The sequence below is a fragment of the Trachypithecus francoisi genome, unplaced genomic scaffold (genome assembly GCF_009764315.1).
Source record: "Trachypithecus francoisi isolate TF-2019V2 unplaced genomic scaffold, Tfra_2.0 Lachesis_group6, whole genome shotgun sequence".
Lineage (NCBI taxonomy): Eukaryota > Metazoa > Chordata > Mammalia > Primates > Cercopithecidae > Trachypithecus > Trachypithecus francoisi.
This window is the reverse complement of record NW_022681471.1, coordinates 83681532-83702816: the sequence shown is the minus strand read 5'-3', so window position 1 is coordinate 83702816 and position 21285 is coordinate 83681532. Positions and strand designations below refer to the sequence as shown.

General features: G+C 39.5%; 1 long non-coding RNA gene across 1 annotated transcript; it reads right to left on the bottom strand.

The window, feature by feature from the left end:
• Positions 1 to 18290: 18290 nt before the first annotated feature.
• Positions 18291 to 21204, bottom strand: LOC117077349. The gene is made up of 3 exons (XR_004434736.1): positions 21041 to 21204; positions 19668 to 19793; positions 18291 to 18413 (listed from the first exon to the last, which is right to left on the bottom strand). It is a non-coding gene; the product is annotated as an uncharacterized LOC117077349 (long non-coding RNA).
• Between the last annotated feature and the right edge of the window lie 81 nt (positions 21205 to 21285).

The following is a 21285-nucleotide window of genomic DNA, read 5'->3' as shown; positions in this document are numbered from 1 at the left end:
ATAGTCATTTAATAGAAGCGAATGATCAGAGTGCAGTGTAATTGCATTCATATTTAGTGGAGTAATACTAATATTATCTGTTATTAACACTGACAACTGAACAGGGGATAACTGGGAATTTGAAGCACTTATAAACTTGAGACTTGATGAGGTAGCATAAAGGAAACTACAAAGGAATCAGGCTCCCACTTCCTGCTTCAGGGCTCCTCTCCATCCTGGGTGTGGACCATTTGACTAATAAGGGTGGCACCTGCTCAATCAAGAACGACTGCTAGGGTGCTGGCCTAGGCAACTAGGTGGATGTTGGTGACCATATCCAAGCAATTTCCTTCCTTAGTGTCTTGGCAACTTGTACTGTTCTCTCATTGACTATCTCCTCTCCCCTCCTCTTAGCTTCAATCAACCAGGAAAGCAGCAATTCACTCAGCACCCTCTCTGTGCCAAGTACTTCATTCATTCCAGATATAAACATTAATTGAGGGTCTTTCTTTTTGGTGTATGCACAGTAGTGGAATTGCTGTATCATATGATAGTTCTTTTTTTTTTTTTTTTTTTTTAGTTTTTTGAGGCACTTCCATACTGTTTAAAAATAAAAATATTTTACAAACATGCATTCAAGCAGACAGACATATCAAGTATAATAAACAGATTCTACTTTTAAGTACCCTTTTCTGAGGCAGAATTAAATCTTGGTCCATTCAGAAAATTTAAAATCCACCTTCTTCATATTCATTCTAGTAAAACTTTAGTGTTTCTGCTTATAATTTGCAAGTAACGGAAACTGGCACAGCATCCAAATCTGTCTACTAACCCCACCCCAGTAATTGACCTTTCACTGTGGCCTTCCACAGTGTTTCCCAGCAATGTCAATATTTTTACTTGAAACATGTGATGGAAAGTTCACAGGCTCTAGAGCATACATTGTCCATTATTACCAAAAAAAAAAAAAAAAAGACCAATGTAAACATCTTCGATCATACGTCTTTTTACATTCAGTCAGTTATTTCTTAGAATCAATTTTAGAAGGGAAAATGTGGCTATTTCTAAAAAGTCTAAAATGGACAGGCTCTGTGCTAATCACTCACACACAATGTAACAAGAAACAGTGGATTTTATTCTTTTTTAATTGAGGTAAAATATACATATAAAACTTATCACCTTTATCATTTTTACTTGTACAATTTAGTGGTAATGAGTGCATTTATTTTCTTTTTTCCCTTCATCCCTCTCTCCCTTTAACCTTCCTGGCCTCTCGTAATCACCATTCTCCTCTCTTACCTTCATGCCATCCACTTTTTTAGCTTTCACACAAGAACATGCAATATTGTTTTTCTGTGTTTTATTTCACTTAACATAATGGCCTCCAGTTCCAACCATGTTGCTGCAAATGACAGAATTTCATTCTTTTTTTATAATGAAATGATATTCCATTTTATATATGTACCACATTTTATTTATCCATTCATCTGTTGATGAAAACTTGGGTTGATTCCATGTCTTTGCTATTGTGAATAGTGCTGCAATAAACATGGGAATGCAAATGTCATTTTTATATATTGATTTATGTGAATAATATCATTGGTATTTTGATAGGAATTGCACTGAATTTGTCAATTACTTTGAGTAATGTGGTCATTTTAACAATATTAATTCTTTCAATTCATGAGCACGGAATATCTTTCCATGTTTAAGTCTCAATGACATTTATGTATGTTCTGATCTTTATTGTCTATTTTCTTCTACTAATTTGTGGTTTGGTTTGTTCTTTTCTAGTTCCTTGAGATGCCTCATTAGGTTGTTTATTTGAAGTCTTTCTACTTTTTTGATAGGAGCATTTATTGGTATAAACTTCCCTCTTAGTGCTTTTGCCATATCCCATAGATTTTGGTATTTGCTTCAAGACATTGTTTAATTTCTTCATTGACCCACTGGTTGTTTAGGAGCATGTTGTTTAATTTCCATGTGTTTGTGTATTTTCCAAGGTTCCTCTTGTTATTGATTTCTAGTTTTATTCCATTGTGGCCAGAAAAGATCCTTGATATAATTTCTGTTTTTAAAAATTCATTTAGACTTGTTTTGTGGCCTAAGATATGATGTATTCTGGAGAATATTTAATGTGCTGATGAAAAGAATGTGTCTTCCACAGTAATTGGATGAAATGTTCTATAAATGTCAGTTAGGCCTATTAGATCTAGTGTGTAGTTTAACTCTGATTTTTTTGGTGTTGTTGATTTTCCGTCTGGATCATTTGTCCATTACTGATGGTGGAGTATTAAACTCCCCTACTAATATTGTATTGCAGTATGTCTCTCCCTTTAGATTTATTAATGTGTGTTTTATATACTTGGGAGCTCCAGTGTTGGGTGCATTGAAACTTATAATTGTTATATCCTCTTGCTGAGTTGACCCCTTTATCATTATATAGTGACCTTTTTTGTCTCTTTTTAAAATCTTACATTATAGTCTATTTATCTGATAAAAGTATAGCTTCTCCTGACCTTTTTTGGCTTCCAGTTGCATGGAATATCTTTTTCTACCCCTTCACTTTCAGTCTATGTGTGTTTTTATAGGTGAACTAAGTCTTCTGAAGGCAGCATATTGTTGGGTGTTACTTCTTTATCCATTCAGCTACTCTGTGCCTTTTAACTGGAGAATTAAGACCACTTACATTCAATGTTATTATTGTTCAGTAAGGACTTATTACTGGCATTTTGTTCTCTGTTTTCTGGTTGTTTTGAGACTCCTCTCTTCCTTTCTTCCTTTATTACTGTCTACCTTTGTGGTTAAGTGATTTCTCTGGTAGTATGTTTTAATTTGTTGCTTTTAATTTTTAGTGAATCTATTAAAGATTTTTGTGCCATTGTTGTTATGAGGCTTACACAAAATTGCATAGATATAACAAGTTATTTTAACGATATAACTTATATCACAAAAATAATAGAAACAAATGAAGACAAAAACACACAAAATGTCTACACTGTAACTCCACCGCCTCCCCATTTTGCTGAGGTTGGGGGAAGTGAAGCCAGCTTGCTTCTATACCACCGTGTTAAGACCAGAAGTTATTATTCTTTAGTTATAGGGAGAAAACAGGTTCAGAGAGTTAGAGGGTCTTGCCAAGAGCCACTGCTTCCTCTGTTAGTGTTCTCAGCTTTTCTTCCATTCATCACCCACTTCATTGGGATCCTGAACACGAACTACCCACTCCCAATGCATGTGCCCATGTCTAGCAATTATAAACATATAACCCATAGATTGGATCAGTTGAGCTCATGCCCAATTCTGTCCCCAGAGATATTGCAGCTTCATGCTGGATGGAGATTGTTTCAGGCTGTCATATGCTCTGTGCCTTTGTTGCTGCTCTTACCACAGCATTCGGTGCTTTCCATGACCTAATCCTGACTACATTTTCATTCCCAGCCCCCTTTACTCTTCCATTCACAATTATTATTGACATTGGTTTTGGTGTAATATAGAACACATATGAATTCCAATCCTGGCCCTGACACTTAAGTCATTCTGCCATTAAGCCTCAGTTTCTTCATCTGCAAAATAACAATAATCTTACCTACTTTGTAAGTTGCAGGGAGGATTAGTAAGCTAATGGATCTAAAACTCCTAACTCTCAGTACCTGGCCCACAGGCTACACTAAATAAATAGTTGTTATTATCTGTCACATATCTCTGTATCACTGGCACAGGAGAGGTCATGAGACAGGCACTCAGTAAGTGTGTGTAAGACTGAGAGGGAAATCTTGCAAAAGACTGGAAGAGTAAACAGTGATGCAATCTCAGCTCCTGCAACCTCTGCCTCCCGGGTTCAAGCAATTCCCCTACCTCAGCCTCCCGAGTAGCTGGGATTACAGGCACATGCCACTACTCCTGGTTAATTTTTTGTATTTTAGTAGAGACGGGGTTTCACCATGCTGGCCAGGATGGTCTCGATCTCCTAATCTCATGATCTGCCCACCTTGGCCTCCCAAGGTGCTGGGATTACAGGCGTGAGCCACCGCACCTGGCCTGAGATTTTTTTTTTTTAAGCCAAAGAGTAGGCTTTTTGAAACAGTGCTGCAAAAGATCTCAGTATTTGTACCTTTAGAAATTGTGATATGTACTCTCCACTTAAACATGTGCGATCCTGAGGTTTCTTGTGGCATGTGTAATCCAGTGGGGATAAAATAGGGTTACAGCCAATATTTCCCATTTTTGGACTACATTATTTGCTTATGTTGGTGCTTACCGAAATAAATTGCTAAATAAATTAATTAGATTTCAGTTGCTGAAATTATCAGGGACTCTTCCTGAAATGTGTGTAGGTGTGTTTATAGGCCTTCCAGGAATAATATGCAACATAACATGTTTTAAATACAACCTTTGTGTTTCTAATATATGTTTTTATTTTCTTTGAGAGGATGGAAGAAGATCAGCAGTGGTAAAGTTCTAGGTTACCTCAGGCGAAAAAAAAAAGTTAGTAGAATGCATGAGACAGAAATATATCAAGCCCGTGACACCTTATCAGGTTAACAGAAAAGCAAAAGCCTCCTTCTCATGTGATACAGATCAGAAGAGATTCAAATGTGAATGCCACTGCTGCCAGAGGTATATGGGAAACACTTCTGGGATCTCAAGCAGGAAGAAAGTAAACTTCCATTCTTCCTGGGGTAACCTAACAGAAGAACTCAATAACTTGATGCTGAATTCTGAAACTATCCATCCAACCTACTCTCCTACAAGAAAGGGCAGAGTAAAGAAAGCCCAAAACAGAATCATCAGAAAAGCAAAATTACATTTCAGAGGCTCCTATAAACATAAGCAGAATAACTCTTGAGACTACCATCCTCAGGTAAAGGAAGATCAAAATAAATGGGGTCATGAATGTCAACATTACCAACTGCTTGAGTGGAATCCTTTTGAAAACATGGTCAGGAGGAGTAACAGCATCCAGTTTTATGACAAAGAATCACATCAGCTGGCAATTCAATCCAATTGTGGCATCAGCATCTGTCCTCCAGTATTTTAGCATCACCCTGGCATATGCTGGAAGCAATTGCTCTTTGGCAATGGCAACAGGGTAGCAATGATTCTATACTCTTGGTAATATTGTTTTCATGGTGCAAGCTGTCATTTTCCCTCCTTAGGTTTCAGTCTTTCCTCCCTTACCATGTTGACAATAAAGTATAAAGCATCTATGCAGTGTTTCTGACTTCCTGTTTTTTAAATGGTTTCATTTCACTTTATTGATTGGATCCCAGAAGTACTAGGTCTGTTGAAATATACTTGTGTGTGTGTGTGTTCACTTTTTATTTTGAAATTATAGATGCACAGGAAGTTGCAAAAATAATACAACCTTCACCTAGTTTCCCCCAAGACAATTTATAGCTTACATAACTATAGTATAGTATCAAAATCAGGAAATTGACATTGGAACAATGTGTATGTAGTTCTGTGTCATTTTATCATATGTGGAGATATGTGTAATCACCAATCCAATCAAATTACAAAACTGTTTCATCACCACAAAGATCTTTCTCATGCTATCCCTTTGTAGTCACACTCACCACCATCCCAGCACAATTTCTAAGCTCAGGTAACAACTCAACTGTTCTCCATCTCTCTAATCATTTCATTTAAGACTGTTACTTAAAAAAGAAACATGCAATATGTGTCCTTTTGGGGTTGGCCTTTTCCATTCAGCATAATGCTCTCAAGGTCCATACGATTTGTTGTGTGTATCAAAAGTTGCTGATTAGCATTCCATGGTATGGATATGCCATGGTTTCTTTATCCATTCACCTCTTGGTGGACATGTTGGCTCTCATATTTGGACTATTACAAATAAAGCTTCTATGAACAAATCTTTTTGTGAACATTTGCTCTCATTTATAATAGCCAATTCAGCTGCTCTAATAGATATCTACTGATATCTCATTGGAACTCTTTGTAGACCCCTCCAATACCTGTACCCTCAAAACCCACTCTTTTTCAACTCTACTCATTTTTTGTTAATGAATAGGAATTGCTTCGTGGCTTGAAACAGTTTAGGTGGGAATATTCTGTTACTTTCGTTCAGAATCGTCCCTACTAACACAATGAGCAAGGTAGTTGTTTTTAAGGATGCATTTTATTATACTCCAAAATAACCTCCATGAATTCTAATCCCTTGTATGCTATTTTAAAACTCTGCAGCCATAAAAAAGGATGAGTTTGCGTCCTTTGTAGGGACATGGATGCAGCTGGAATCCATCATTCTTAGCAAACTATCACAAGAAGAGAAAACCAAACACTGCATGTTCTCACTCATAGGTGGGAACTGAACAATGAGATCACTTGGACTCGGGAAGGGGAACATCACACACTGGGGCCTATCATGGGGAGGGGGGAGGAGGGAGGGATTGCATTGGGGAGTTATACATGATATAAACGTCATGCACATGTACCCTAGAACTTAAAGTATAATAAAAAAAAAAAAAAAAAAAAAAAGATTTCTCAAAGATCTAAAAAAAAAAAAAAAAAAAAAAAACAAAATTATAATAAAAAAATAAAATTGAAGAAAGGCAAAAAAAAAAAAAAAAAAAAACTCTGCAATCATTTGCAAATTACACAAGTTCTTTGTGTCTCAGTGTTCTGATCTGAGAAAAAGGAATTGTAGTATTACCAAACACAGAAGACTTCAGCTATATGAACTAAATGCAATTATGTCAATAAAGTGTAAGAAATGCTTCCTAGTATGTTAGTTAAATTAGTTATATATCTCTTAATCATCTTACTAAAGATATCATGGAAGTACAGATGGTATTTTTTGAAGGTCTGACATGATGATCAAATGAAACAAAATAGAAAAAGTTCTTAGAATAGTACAAACTATTAGATGTACCATTACACCTACTGTGATATTTAAGATATCCCATAGTATGGTTTTCACAATAGTTTATCATTGCATTTATCAGATGATACCTTTTGAATCAAAAATATATATTAAATGAAAAATACTTTTATGTATCAGAGGCATAAACTCTGAAAATGTAATTTACTGTTTGAGACTTGGGAAATGGTACCCTAAATTTCACACTATATTGAGAACTGTGTCAGCTACTATGTGGATTTTCATAGAAAAGTTTATCATGTTCTAGCCATTGAACACCTCATAGTTGACTAGACAGATTTTCAATGTATGTAATTTTTTAAAAAGTCACACATAGTGTGCCTACAGAGGTAAATTCCATCTTATCTCTGACAGGAATGGAAATTATATTCCTATTTATGCTACTTCCAAAAGATCAATTAGTTCAACAAACATTCATTGACACCTGCCAACTTTCTTTTTTTTTTTTTTTTTTGAGACGGAGTCTCGCTCTGTCACCCAGGCTGGAGTGCAGTGGCCGGATCTTGGCTCACTGCAAGCTCCATCTCCCGGGTTAACGCCATTCTCCTGCCTCAGCCTCCCCAGTAGCTGGGACTACAGGCGCCCGCCACCTTGCCTGGCTAGTTTTTTTGTATTTTTTAGTAGAGACGGGGTTTCACCGGGTTAGCCAGGATGGTCTCGATCTCCTGACCTCGTGATCCGCCCGTCTCGGCCTCCCAAAGTGCTGGGATTACAGGCTTGAGCCACCACGCCCGGCCAGACACCTGCCAACTTTCAAGCAATGTCTTAGATTCTGAAGGTGGTGATATTGAGAAAGAGTAACCAATCAATGTGCTAAATTCACAAATTGCATGGTATTTTAGAAAGTGCTAAGTGCTGTAGAAAAGAGGGGAGTCAAGCAAGGCAAGGGAAATTTGGAGTTTGACTGGGTGAGCTGCAGATTAAATTATTACACAGAGTGACCAGGGTAGGCTGCATTGAGAAAGTGACATTTTGACAAAGATGTGAAGGGGTAGAGGAGTCAGCCAAACAGATAAATGGGGTCAGAACTTTCCGGACAGATGAAACAGTTTGGAAAAAGTGTCAGAGGCAGAGCCTGCCTGACATAGCTCAGACGCTACAAGGACAACAGTGCAGCTGGGAGCAGGAATGAGGGCTGAACAGAAGGCAGGAGGTGACAGGGTGACAAGGACAGGATCCTGTTGGACCTGGTAAACTTCAACTCAGCCAGCTAGTCTGAAAAGAACAACCAAGGGGCATAAATACTGAAGGCAAGTCTGTGTGGGGTAGTCGAGTTCAGGCAAAGGAGGGCCACGGGAAGAACAGAGAGAGGACATAGGGATAATCTGCATGTCTTTTATATGTGTGTGTGTTCAATTTAACCTGCAGCTCATCCAGTTCCTTGTCAAACTCCAATACATATAATACATATATATACACACACATAAAAGATATAATGTGTATATATATATAATCTGCATGTCTTATAGCAACACACATATATGTGACATGCAGATTACCCCTTATATATCCCTTTATATATGTATATATACACACACACATATAAAAGATATATACACACACATACACACATACAAACACACATAATGCTGAGTATCTTTCAGAAAAAGGTAAATGATTAATGAGTGATTATCAATTATTTGTCATGAAAAACAAAGATAAATACCTACACCCTCAATAATTTTTAACTAACCCAATGATTCCATGAGATCCATGCAGCAGGCATGAGTGTGCTATTAGCACTCCCACACAAGAGATACCAGACCAAATGGAAAGCTTCTGTATCTATTAAGCTGAGGCACTAGCACCAACATGCAGAAATTCACGCTGTGGGTGGAGGAATCTACTTCCTACTGCTTCTTGCCCTGGGTGTTCTTACTGCCTTATATATTCCACAATAGAAACTAGAGAAGCAGGCAATCCAGAGAACCCAATGGTTGCAGAAAAAAGAAAGCCCCAAGAAAAGCTTGCTATGTTTACCCAAAGAACAAATCAATGCATGAGACATGTAATTGAGTAGCCCCAATTCTACACGCACCTTGAGATTCTCAGTCCTTACACACAAAACTATTTATGGTCCCTGAAGGGAAAAAGTACAGAAAACAAGCCCACTAGGCTTCCATCATGTTTATATTTGTCTATTAGAATACACTCTCTCTTCTGTGAAGGAACATGAGGTCCAGTAAAGCAGATGTGCTATCTGTTGTGGTCACTGCTTTATCCCCTATTCCTAGAGCATGCCATGGTGCAGCACAGGCCCTCACTGCTGCTTACTTCATTAAATGAATGAATGAATATGTAAATATGAAAGAGGATGGAGAGACAAGGCTAGAGGATGAAGCCAGTCATAAAGTCTGTGAGTGGCAAAGGAGCTGGCTGTTCCTTTTTCCAAGAAGAGTTGCAAGTCTTATGCTCATTATTTCACCTGAGTCTCTCAACAGACCTTCAAGCTAAGTACCCTAATCCTCCTTTGACATTTCAAGGGACTAAAGATGTCACCATGTACCCATGTTCTTTCCTCTCTGCTCTACCCTTTTACATGCTAGGTTAAACCTCAAGGTCGTCTCAAGATAACTATAATTTTTCCAGGCCTCATGGATTAAAATGTTTATATCCCTAAGCAAAAGAGGAATTTGTGTGTCTGATATTTTCTAGGAGCAAAAAATTATTTCACAGGAGTCCCCAGGATATATTTTCCTCTTTCACCTAGGCCAACACTGGGTCACATACCCATTTCTCAAGATAGAAAGGATGACCATTAGTCTGAGATGGAAAGATTTTGGAATACAATGGATGCTGCGGAGTTAAGCACAATATTCCCTACACCAGCATACACACCGTTGTGAGAGGCTTTGTGTGTGTAGGAGGAAGGCAGGGAGAGTGAGACAAAGAGAGCCTGTAGCAGGATAGATTTCAAAGTGCAACATTGTGCACTGAGCAAAAACAGACTGAATGTTTTGATATGTTGCTTATTCCCACTTTATAGGTGAAGAAATTGAAACTCAGATTATTAAGTGATTAGCTCCAGATCACATAGCTCTTCTAAGAAGAAGAGCCAGGTATTCCACAGAGGAGTCCACTTTCCTAATCTCCAAGCTCTACAGGTTCTATAGGCTGTGAGATGTTGTCTCCCTTAGCCATGCTGAGCCTCAGATTCCTCATCTGTATAAAAGAGATAAGGGAAAATGTACTCTACATGGACACTGTGAGACTTAAGTGAGACAATACATGTAAAACACTTGGGAACCCAGTAGATTTAGTAAACAGTAGCTCTTCCCATCATTGAATCTATTATACAACACCCACCACTTGGATGACACACAGACACTCACCTAAATGAGCAAACAATTACTGAGGGCTGGAGGTAGGATCCTCTGGGGGAGGGGACATTGTCAGGACAGGAAAGACTACTGACGCTACAGACCCCACAGCAAAAAGTCACAAAATCTCCTGCGAAAACTTCTACCATTTCCCTAAGGATGCTGTGTGGGCATCACCCTCCTCCTCCATGACATTTTCTTCAGCAATATACTTCATTCAGTCTCTGGCCATCAGATCTCACCCCCCCAGCTCCCTGGTCCCAGGCCCAGCCACAATCTCTATTCAGGACTGTAACAAGGTATCTCTTCAGTGAATTATGGAATGCAGGCCCATTTTGATGGCAGATTTGAGGTTGAGGGAGTAAGAGTCTGTCAGACCTTATGATATGAAAATGAAATAGTTATGAATGAAAATCACGTGGAGAATGTACAACAACTAGATGCTTCCGGTCAAAGTATAGGACAACAGTCACAAACCCTAGTGAATTTATGCACAGGGATTTGCTATGGTCACTCATTACTAATATATTATTTTTAATTATTAGTAACAGGTATAGTAGTTATACTTTGTTGAGTATCAAGTACTATCATGCTAGCAATAAATGAACTCTAGGCATTCCGTGAGGTAGGTCGTCATCTACTTAGAGAATACTTCTCTGACATGCCTCTAAAATATTTTCAGCAGGTGGTAGTCATTTGTAATTATCATAAAATATTTCTAGCATATTTTCTATGAAGATATATAATTGCACTTCCTAGGTAGTGTCATGTAACTAGTTGTGGCCTACATAAACAGAAGTAATTCATATCATATCTGAGATCGAGTATTTAATTTCTAGGGCAAGACTCTCCAAAGCATTCTCTTTTCTTCTGGCACAGTGACCAGTAATATTCAAGATGGTGGCTGTTTTGTTAATTGTGGTACCTAAATAACTGCAAATACCACATTACCACTCTTGTTTCATGATGTATATGTAGTGTGGTTAAGAAAAATCCTATCTATTTACCACTGAGCTTGCGGGTTTGTTTCTGTAGCATAAGCAAGTCTGTCCTGAATGATACACTGTCCATCGATAGTTATTTTCTGTCCTTTCACTCAATTATTTCCTGTGTTGGCAGAATTCTAAAGATGGCCTTTCAAGATTCATATCTCCTGGTTATTCAATCAAACGCCTATCTAGATGTTGCTTTAAAGGGATTTACAGATGTAATTAAAGTCCCAGTGAGTTGACCTTGAAATACGGATTTTTTTTGGGGTGTGCCTGACCTCTTTAGGTGAGTCCTTTAAAAGCTGAGTTTTCTCTGGCTGGTGGCAGTGGGGGAAATTAGAGAGATTTGAAGCATAAAAACTTGAGGAACCATTGCAGGCTTGAATATGGAAGAGGCCACCTAATGAGGAATGTGGATAGCTTCTAGAAGCTAAAATCAGCACTCAGATGATAGCCAAGGAACTGAGGACAGTCCTACAATCACAACGAACTGAGTTTCCTACAGTCATAACGAACTGAGTTTTTCCAATAACAGGAATGAACTTGGAAGAAGACTGCAAGCTCCACATAAGAACACAGTAAGTGGACATCTTGATTTCAACGATGGTGGACCAGACTTGTAACCTACACAACTGTGAGTTAATGAATGGGTGTTGTTTGAAGCCATTAAATGTGTAGTAATTTGTAATGAAACAATACATTTCCCTTGTAGCATCTGTCACAATCATGCATTTTCCTATTCATTCATTTTTTTTAATGTTCTAACTTTTCCACTAAAATAAAAGGAGTAGTTTTTCTTGTCTTGCCGCCCATCTAAGCCTTGAAATTATTTTGTGGTCATTTCCTTTTGTTCTCCTGGCTCAAGAATTAACCATAACAAATGAGAGTGAGAAACAAAAAGAAGCTATTAGCCAAGTAACAATTATCTTGGCTTTTATGTACTCTCAGAAATAACAAGAATTATGTAAATTATTGCCTCAACCTAAATTTATTTTTGGGACCAAAATATAAGAATTTTCCCTTATCATCCAGAAAGCATCCCCTTCTCACATCACTATAAAAAAGTCATAAACCATACCCCTTCCCCATCTTGGAAAGGAGTAGGGGAGTGGGGTGAAATCTTAAGAAACAGATTTTTCAGATAAAATTCAACATCCCTTCATGTTAAAAACTCTTGATAATCTAGGTATTGAAGGAACATATCTCAAAATAATAATAGTGATACATGACAAACCCACAGCCAATATCATACTGAATGGGCAAAATCTGGAAGCATTCTTCTTCAAAACCAGCACAAGGATGCCCTCTCTTACCACTCCTATTCAACACAGTATGGACGTTCTGGTCAGGGCAATGATTCAGGTAAGAGGAAGAAATAAAGGGTATTCAAATAGGAAGAGAAGAAGTCAAATTATCTTTGTTTGCAGATGACATGATCCTGTATCTAGAAAACCCCATCATCTCAGCCCAAAAGCATCTTTAGCTGATAAGCAACTTCAGCAAAGTCTCAGGATACAAAATTAATGCACAAAAAATGCTAGCATTCCTAAATACCAACAACAGGCAAGCAGAGAGCCAAATCATGAATGAACTCCCAATCACAATTGCTACAAAGAGTATAAAATACCTAGAATACAGCTAACGAGGGAAGTGAATAACCTCTTCAAGGAGAACTACACACCACTGCTCAAGGGAATCAGAGATGACACAAACAAATAGAAAAATACACCATGTGTGTGGATAGGAAGAATCAATATTGTGAAAATGGCCATACTGCCCAAAATAATTCATAGACTCAATGCTATTCCCATTAAACTACCACTGACACTCTTCACAGAATTAGAAAAAAGCTATTTTAAAATTCATATGGAACCAAAAAGAAAAAAAAAAGAGCCTATATAGCCAAGACAATCCTAAGCAAAAAAGAACAAAGCTGGAGGCATCACGTTACCAGACTTCAAACTGTACTACAAGGCTACAGTAACCAAAACAGCATGGTACTGGTACAAAAAGAGACACATAGACCAATGAAACAAAATAGGGAACTCAGAAATAAGACCACACACCTACAACCATCTGATCTTCAACAAACCTGATAAAAACGAGCAATGGGGAAAGGGCTCTCTATTGAATAAATGGTGCTGGGAGAACTGGCTAGTCATGCCAAAAATTAAAACTGGACTCCTTCCTTACACCTTATACAAAAATTAACTCAAAGTGGATTAAAGACTTAAATGTAAAAACCAAAACTCTAAACACCCTAGAAGAAAATACATTCAGGACACAGACACGGGAAAGTATTTCATGATGAAAATGCCTAAAGCAATTGCAACAAAAGCAAAACTTTATAAATGGGATCTAATTACACTAAAGAGCTTCTGCACAGCAAAAGAAACTATCAACAGAGCAAACAGACAAGCTACAGATTAGGAGAAAATTTTTGCAATCTACCCATCTGACAAAGATCTAATATCCATAGGCTACAGGAACTTTAACAAATTTACAAGAATAAAACAAAACCCCATTAAAAAGTGGGCAGAGGACATGAACAGACACTTCTCAAAAGAAGGTATTCATGAGGTATTCATGTAACCAACAAACAAATGAAAAAAGCTCAACATCAGCGATCATTAGAGAAATGTAAATCAAAACCACAACCAGATACCATCTCATGCCATTCAGAATGGTGATTATTAAAAAGTCAATAAATAAGAAATGCTGGCAAGGATGAAGAGAGAAAGGACTGCTTTTACACTGTTGGTGGGAATGTAAATTAATTCAACCATTGTGGAAGACAGTGTGGCAATTCCTCAAAGATCTAGAACCAGAAATACCATTTGACCCAGCAAACCCATTATTGGGTATGTCCCCAAAGGAATATAAATCATTCTATTGTAAAGATACATGCATGCATATGTTCACTGCAAAACTAGTCACAATAACAAAAACATGGAATAAACCCAAATGCCCATCGATGATAGACTGGATAAAGAAAATGTGGTACATATACACCATGGAATACTATGCAGCTATAAAAAGGAATGAGATCATATCCTTTGCAAGAAAATGGATGGAGCTGGAAGCCATTATTCGTAGCAAACTAATGCAGGAACAGAAAACCAAACACCACATGTTCTCACTTATAAGTGGGAGTTGAACGATGATAACACATGGACACATGGGAGGAACAACACACACTGGGGCCTGTCGGCAGGAGCAGGGGCAGGGGCAGGGGCAGGGAGAGCATCCAGAAGAATAGCTAATGGATGCTGGGCTTAATACCTAGGTGATGGTTGATCTGTGCAGCAAACCACCATGGCACACGTTTACCTATGTAACAAACCTGCACATCCTGCACATGTACCCTAGAACTTAAAATAAAAGTTGAAGAAAATAAAAAGAAGAAACAGATTTTTCAGGCTGGACATGGTGACTCACACCTGTAATCCCAGCACTGTGGGAAGCCAAGGTAAGAGAACCATTTGAGCCCAGGAGTTTGACACCACCCTGGCCAACATGGCGAAACCATCTCTACTAAAACTAAAAAAAAAAAAAAAAAAAAAAAATTGCTGGGCATGGTGGTGCGTGCCTGTAGTCCCAGCTACTGGGGAGGCTGAGGCCAGAGGATCACTTGAACTTGGGAGGTAGATGTTGCAGGAAACCGAGATTGTGCCACTGCATTTCAGCCTGGGCGACAGAGGGGGACTTTGTCTCAAAAATAAATAAATAAAAATTAGTGACCAGGGATCTGGCAAGATGGCCGAATAGGAAGAGCTCCAGTCTGCAGCTCCCAGGGAGACCAATCCAGAAGGCAGATGACTTCTGCATTTCCAACTGAGGTACTCTGTTCATCCCATTGGGACTGGTTAGGTAGTGGGTGCGGCCCACGGAGGGCATGCAGAAACAGGGTGGGGCATCACCTCACCCAGGAAGTACAAGGAGCTGGAGGGCCTCCCTTTCCCAGGCAAGGGAAGCCGTGAACTTGGAACCACAGCATGACAGACCCCTTCACTCCACTGGAAAGGGGGCTGAAGCCAGGGACCCAGTGGTCTTGCTCAGCAGATCCCACTCCCATGGAGCCCAGCAAGGTAAGAACCACTGGCTTGAAATTCTCGCTGCCAGCACAGCAGGCTGAAGTCAACCTGGGAGGATCAAACTTGGTGGGAGGAGGGGCATCTGCCATTACTAAGGCTTGAGTAGGCAGTTTTCCCCTGACAGTGTTAGGGAGGCCGGGAAGTTCGGACTGAGCAGAACTCACCACAGCTTGGCAAAGTGGGTGTGGCCAGACTGCGTCTCTAGATTCCTACTCACTGGGCAGGGCATCTCTGAAAGAAAAGCAGCAGCCCCAGTCAGGGGCTTATAGTAAAACTCCCATCTACCTGGGACAGAGCACCTGTGGGAAGGGGCAGCTGTGGGCGCAGCTGCAGCAGACTTAAATGTTACTGCCTGCTGGCTCTGAAGGGAGCAGCAGATTCTGACAAGGAGGTTTCTCCCAGCACAGCGCTCGAGCTCTGCTAAGGGACAGACTGCCTCCTTAAGTGGGTTCCTGACTCCCATGCCTCCTGACTGGGAGAGACCTCCCAGCAGGGGTCGACAGACACCTCATACAGGACAGCTCTAACTGGCATCAGGGCAGTACCGCCTGGGAAAAATCTTCCAGAGCACAGAGCAAGAAGCAATCTTTGCTGTTCTGCAGCCTCCACTGGTGACACCCAGGAAAACGGTCTGGAGAGGACTTCCAGCAAACTGCAGCAGACCTGCAGAAGATGGACCTGACTGTTAGAAGAAAAACTAAAAACAGAAAGCAGTAACATCAACAAAAGGACCCCCACACAAAAAACTCATCAAAAGGTCATCAGCCTAAAAGATCAAAGGTAGATACATTCACAAAGATGAGGAAAAGCCAGCACAAAATTCCTGAAAATTCCAAAAACCAGAATGCCTCTTCTCCTCCAAATCATTGCAACTCCTCTCCAGCAAGGGCACAGAACTGGATGGAGAATGAGTTTGACAAATTGACAGAAGTAGGCTTCAGAAGATGGGTAACAACAAACTCCTCAGAGCTAAAACAGCATTTTCTAATCCAATGTAAGGAAGCTAAGAACGTTGATAAAAGGCTACAGGAACTAATAACTAGAATAACCAGTTTAGAGAAGAACATAAATAACCTGATGGAGCTTAAAAACACAGGACGAGAATTTCGTGAAGCATACACAAGTATCAACAGCTGAAATGATCAAGGAGAGGAAAGGATATCAGAGACTGAAGACCAGCTTACTAAAATAAGACATGAAGACAAGATTACAGAAGGACAAATGAGAAGAGATGAACAAAGCCTCCAAGAGATATAGGACTATGTGAAAAGATCAAACCTACAATTGATTGGGGTCCCTGAAAGTGAAGAGGAGAACGGAATCAAGCTGGAAAACACACTTAGGATATATTATTCAGGAGAACTTCCCCAACCTAGCAAGATAGGCCAACATTCAAACTCAGGAAATACAGAGAACACTGCTCTGTTATTCCTTGGGAAGAGCAACCTCAAGACAAATAATAATCAGATTCTCCAAGGTTGAAATAATGGAAAAAATTTTAAGGGCAGCCCGAGAGAAAGGTAAGGTTACCTACAAAGGGAAGCACATCAGACAAACAGCGGATCTCTCTACAGAAACCCTACAAGCCAGAAGAGAGTGGGGGCCAATATTCAACATTCATAAAGAAAAGAATTTTCAACCCAGAATTTCATATCCAGCCAAACTAAGCTTCATAAAGGAAGGAGAAATAAAATCCATTACAGAACAGCAAATGCTGAGGGATTTTATCACTGTCAGGCCTGACTTATGAGGGCTCCTGAAGGAAGCACTAAAAACGTGAAAAGGAAAAACCAATACATAACCTGAACAGACCAATAACAAGCAACAGGATCAAAGCCATAATAAAAGTCTTCCAGTAAAGAAATTCCCAGACCTGATGGCTTCACTACTGAATTCTACCCAACATTTAAAGAGGGACTAATATCAATCCTACTCAAATTATTTTGAAAACTAGAGGAGGAGGGAATAGTTCCAAACTCATTCTATCAGGCCAGTATCACCCTGATAGCAAAACCAGACAAAGACACATCAAAAAAGAAAACTACAGGGCAAAATCACTGGTGAATATTGATGCAGAAATCCTCAAGAGAATACTAGCAAATCAAATTCAGCAATACATTAGAAAGAATAATCATCATGACCAAGTGAGATTTATCCCTAGGATGGAAGGATGGTTCAACATATGCAAATTAATATATGTGATAATGCATATCAATGGAATAATGGATACAAATCATACAATCATTTCAATTGATGCTAGAAAGCATTTAATAAAACTCAGTACGTCCTCATAATACAAAGTCTCAAAACACCGGGGAAAGAAGGAACATACTTCAATGTAATGAAAGCCATATACCACAGACCCACAGCTAGTATTGAAGTGGCTTCATTGTCTGGGGTAACACCCAGAGTTCTTGGACTCACAGCCAAGGAAATCAAGGACATGGGCACACCAAGAGTGAGGTTTACAGCAGAAAGTTAATAGGAGAAACAAAGAGAACAGCTTCCTACTGCAGAGAGGGTTCCTAGAGAAAAACAGTTGCCATCCTGCAGTGAAATGCAGGGGTTTTTATAGGTAAGCTAGTGAGGAGCCAGTATCTGATCACCTACATAAGGTGAAAACAACTGGTTAGGACCAGGTGTACCATCTGCATAGGGTGTGAATCTCTGGCAGCCCCCACCCTTTTATTATGCAGGCGGGTCCTCAGCCTGAGCTACAACATGTTGCTGATTTCGTTCTTACTCTGTATGTGCTAAAAAAGGGGGAGATGGAAAGCCCATGGAGGTGAACATGCCTGGCCCCATGTGGCCTTTTCTATCTGTGCAGCTGTTGGCATCCCCCTAGGAAAGCTTCCAGTTTCCTATCTATCTATGACAGAAAATCAATGTACCAACATTTTATCTCCATGTGCCATCTCAAACACAGGATTTAAACGTTCAAAAAAGATACAATTCTAAAGACTATTAAAGATCCAGAAACAAATTTAACAAAACTCTGCAAGGATTCTTTGCAGAAAACTGGAAAACTTTATTAAGAGAATGTTATCAGTCAAATTTCCAGCATAACAATAACATTCTTCGTTTCAGTCTTCATTTCTCTTGGTGTAAACCTACGGTTGCGCATCACCTATAACAGAAATATAAAATTAGGACCCGTTACCAGATTTTTATTCATATGACACTAGAGGTACACAACTACCGAGTTCATGAACCAATATCAGAACCCTGAGGGTGACCCTTTAGCCTACATCCAGATAGCCTCTGAATAAACTCTGAAGGTAGACTTCCAGGCATATTAACAATATTTTTAATTCATGCCACTTTTTCTAGTAGAATAAGGAAACAAAGAGACTGTTCAACTTCAGAATGAATTCCATCAAGTGAATCCATTTGTATGTATAAGTGGAAAGCAAAAAAACAAACAAGCAAAAAACGTATATACATTCAATGAAAATTCAACGAAACAAAATCCTAAGGGAAAAAGATATTTTTGAAGTATCATTTGAACATTTTGATATGAAATAAACTCTAAACACAGAATATGTTTAGAACTCCCTGAGTGAAGGAAATAGAAAAGTCAGTATTACATTTGTTTTGTGTCTCTTGAGAAAAAGTGTAAAAACGTTAATTTGGTCTAGTTTAGCCATTACGCAGTTGCTTTAAGTAGGGTGAACATTTGTCACTATTTTCACCGGTACTCCTGCCTCTTTACACGCCTCAAAGCAGTTCAGTTTTTACAGTAAACTGAATACCTACGCTAGCTGTAAGCCACTACCATCACAGTTAACATCACAAAATAAACTGATGCTTATTATAAACATGTTACGTATTTGTTAAAAACAGGCCTCTATAAAAATATCTGAAAATTATAGGCTGTTGATTAAAAGACTTACATTCAAAATTCACGTTTTCATATCTTTTTTTAAATGACACATAAAATTATATATATTTATCATGTATAACATGCTTTAAAATATATATACACACTGTGAAATGGCTCCATCAAGCTAATTAATACCTGCATTACTTGAAACAGCTGTGAAGACACTCGCTATCTATTCTCTTAGCATGTTTCATATCTTTCATATCATAATCCAATTAACTTTGACCCAATCTTTCTCCATCTTTTGAAGTCCTGGCCTCAAGTGATCCTTCTGCCTCGGCCTCCCAAAGTGCTGGAATTAAAAGCATGAGCCAGCACACATGGCCCTCTATCTCTGATAGCGTGTAAGGCAGCCATCTGGGGTCTGAACTACCTTCAAAGACTCTTTAGACGTAAAGTAAGATATTAAAGTAGCAGTACTTTTACCTCTGTGCCACAAAAAATATAATATTGTGAAAACAGACACCCTATAGTTTGCATATTAATAAAACAACATACCTGCTTCCAGCACTTTAGTGGGATCAAAAGTGGGCAGAGTCCCCTCCCTGACATCAGGACCATCTCCAGGCTCATCCTCTATCTTAAGCAGAGCCAGTTCCTGTTGAAAAGCTTCCACGTCAGGCCCTTAAAAGATAAAAAGCTCATCAGTTTACAAATGAAAACATGAACTATGAACGAGGAAATGATAATGTGTATTCCCTCATCATTATGAAATAAAAACCTGTAGGCTAATTATTTCAGGAGTCTGTTGCCAGGAAAACAGGAAAAGCAGAGATGTTCAAACATCGCCCTTTCCTTTCCCAAGGCTGGCCCTAGACAACTTACTTCTCCCTTTTGTACTCGTTTGTTCTTATTCTTATCACATTAAATCAGTGATTTGTTTGAGTCAGTCCGACTAGGGTATGAGCTTTAGGCTACAGTTTGGCACTGACGTTTCCAGCACTTAGTAAATCACATAGCATGAGGAAGCATTAATAAATGTGTATTAAAAGTTTCTTAAAAAATACATGAGATGTCCGCAGATGGCAGACTAGGGAGCTACAAGGAGCCATTCCTCCACAGAAACATACAAAACGAAACAAAACAAAAAACAGAGAATGGCTGAACAAACCATACAGGAGCTCTGGAAAACACTCACAGGCTTACGACAACCGTGGAAGTACCCAATCAATAAAAAGGCTCTGTTAAAATCATAGGAAAGCTTTGTGGCTTTTTATGTGTCCTTGTCCCACCCCTCCCCACAGCAGCAGCAGGAAATCTTTAAGATTCCTTCCTAATGTTTTCTGGCATCCTGTAACTGGTATGTGATTTGCTTTAATGCGACCCCCAGAGCAAATGCCAGGGACAAGGCAAGTAGGCAAGGCAAAAAAAACACTTTATTTACAAGCCAATGTGAAGGAGGGAGCCAGGTTCACCGGTCTCCGGCGGTGGAGGCCGACGAAGTCGCTCCGGCGTTCTAGGGCGAGGTTCCTAGGTCCGCACAGGAGCAGGGGCCAAGGAAGTTCACACCGGCGTTCTGGGAGGAGGTTCCTGGGTCCCGTGTACGAGGAGGGGCCAAGGAAGTTCGCACCGTGCGCCCGCCGGGAGCAGCTTTTATGCCCTGGCACCGGGAGAGGGAGGGCAGTGGGCGGGACATAGGCGGGTCGGGGCGGGTCGGTAGGCGTGGCTAGGCGGGTTCCGGTTTTTCTCCGTCGGAGGTCGGGTTGCACCTGCGCGGTCGACCCGCGTCTTTCCCGGGCACGGGAAACTTGACGGTGAAGAACCCAGAACTGCGCCATCTTGCCTCCGTTTGTCCAAACAGTATGTCACAAAATATAATGCATAAATATACTTCCACCACCCATAAGCATTATTCTCCACTCTCCCTTCACCTTGAACAGCAGGTGCTCCTTCATTTTCCATCTCCCCACTAGGTGCAATACCCTGATTTTCAGCTGGTGCTTCCTCTTCTTGACGTATTTCCTCAGCGGGCTGCTGGACCTAAGGGTGTAAGTGTGTGTGCGAATAAAAACTCAATAATATAAATACACAAACGCATACGTGCATCGAATCATAAATCTAAAGATATTCTTCCAACAGACATATATATATATACACATACACAAACACACACTAC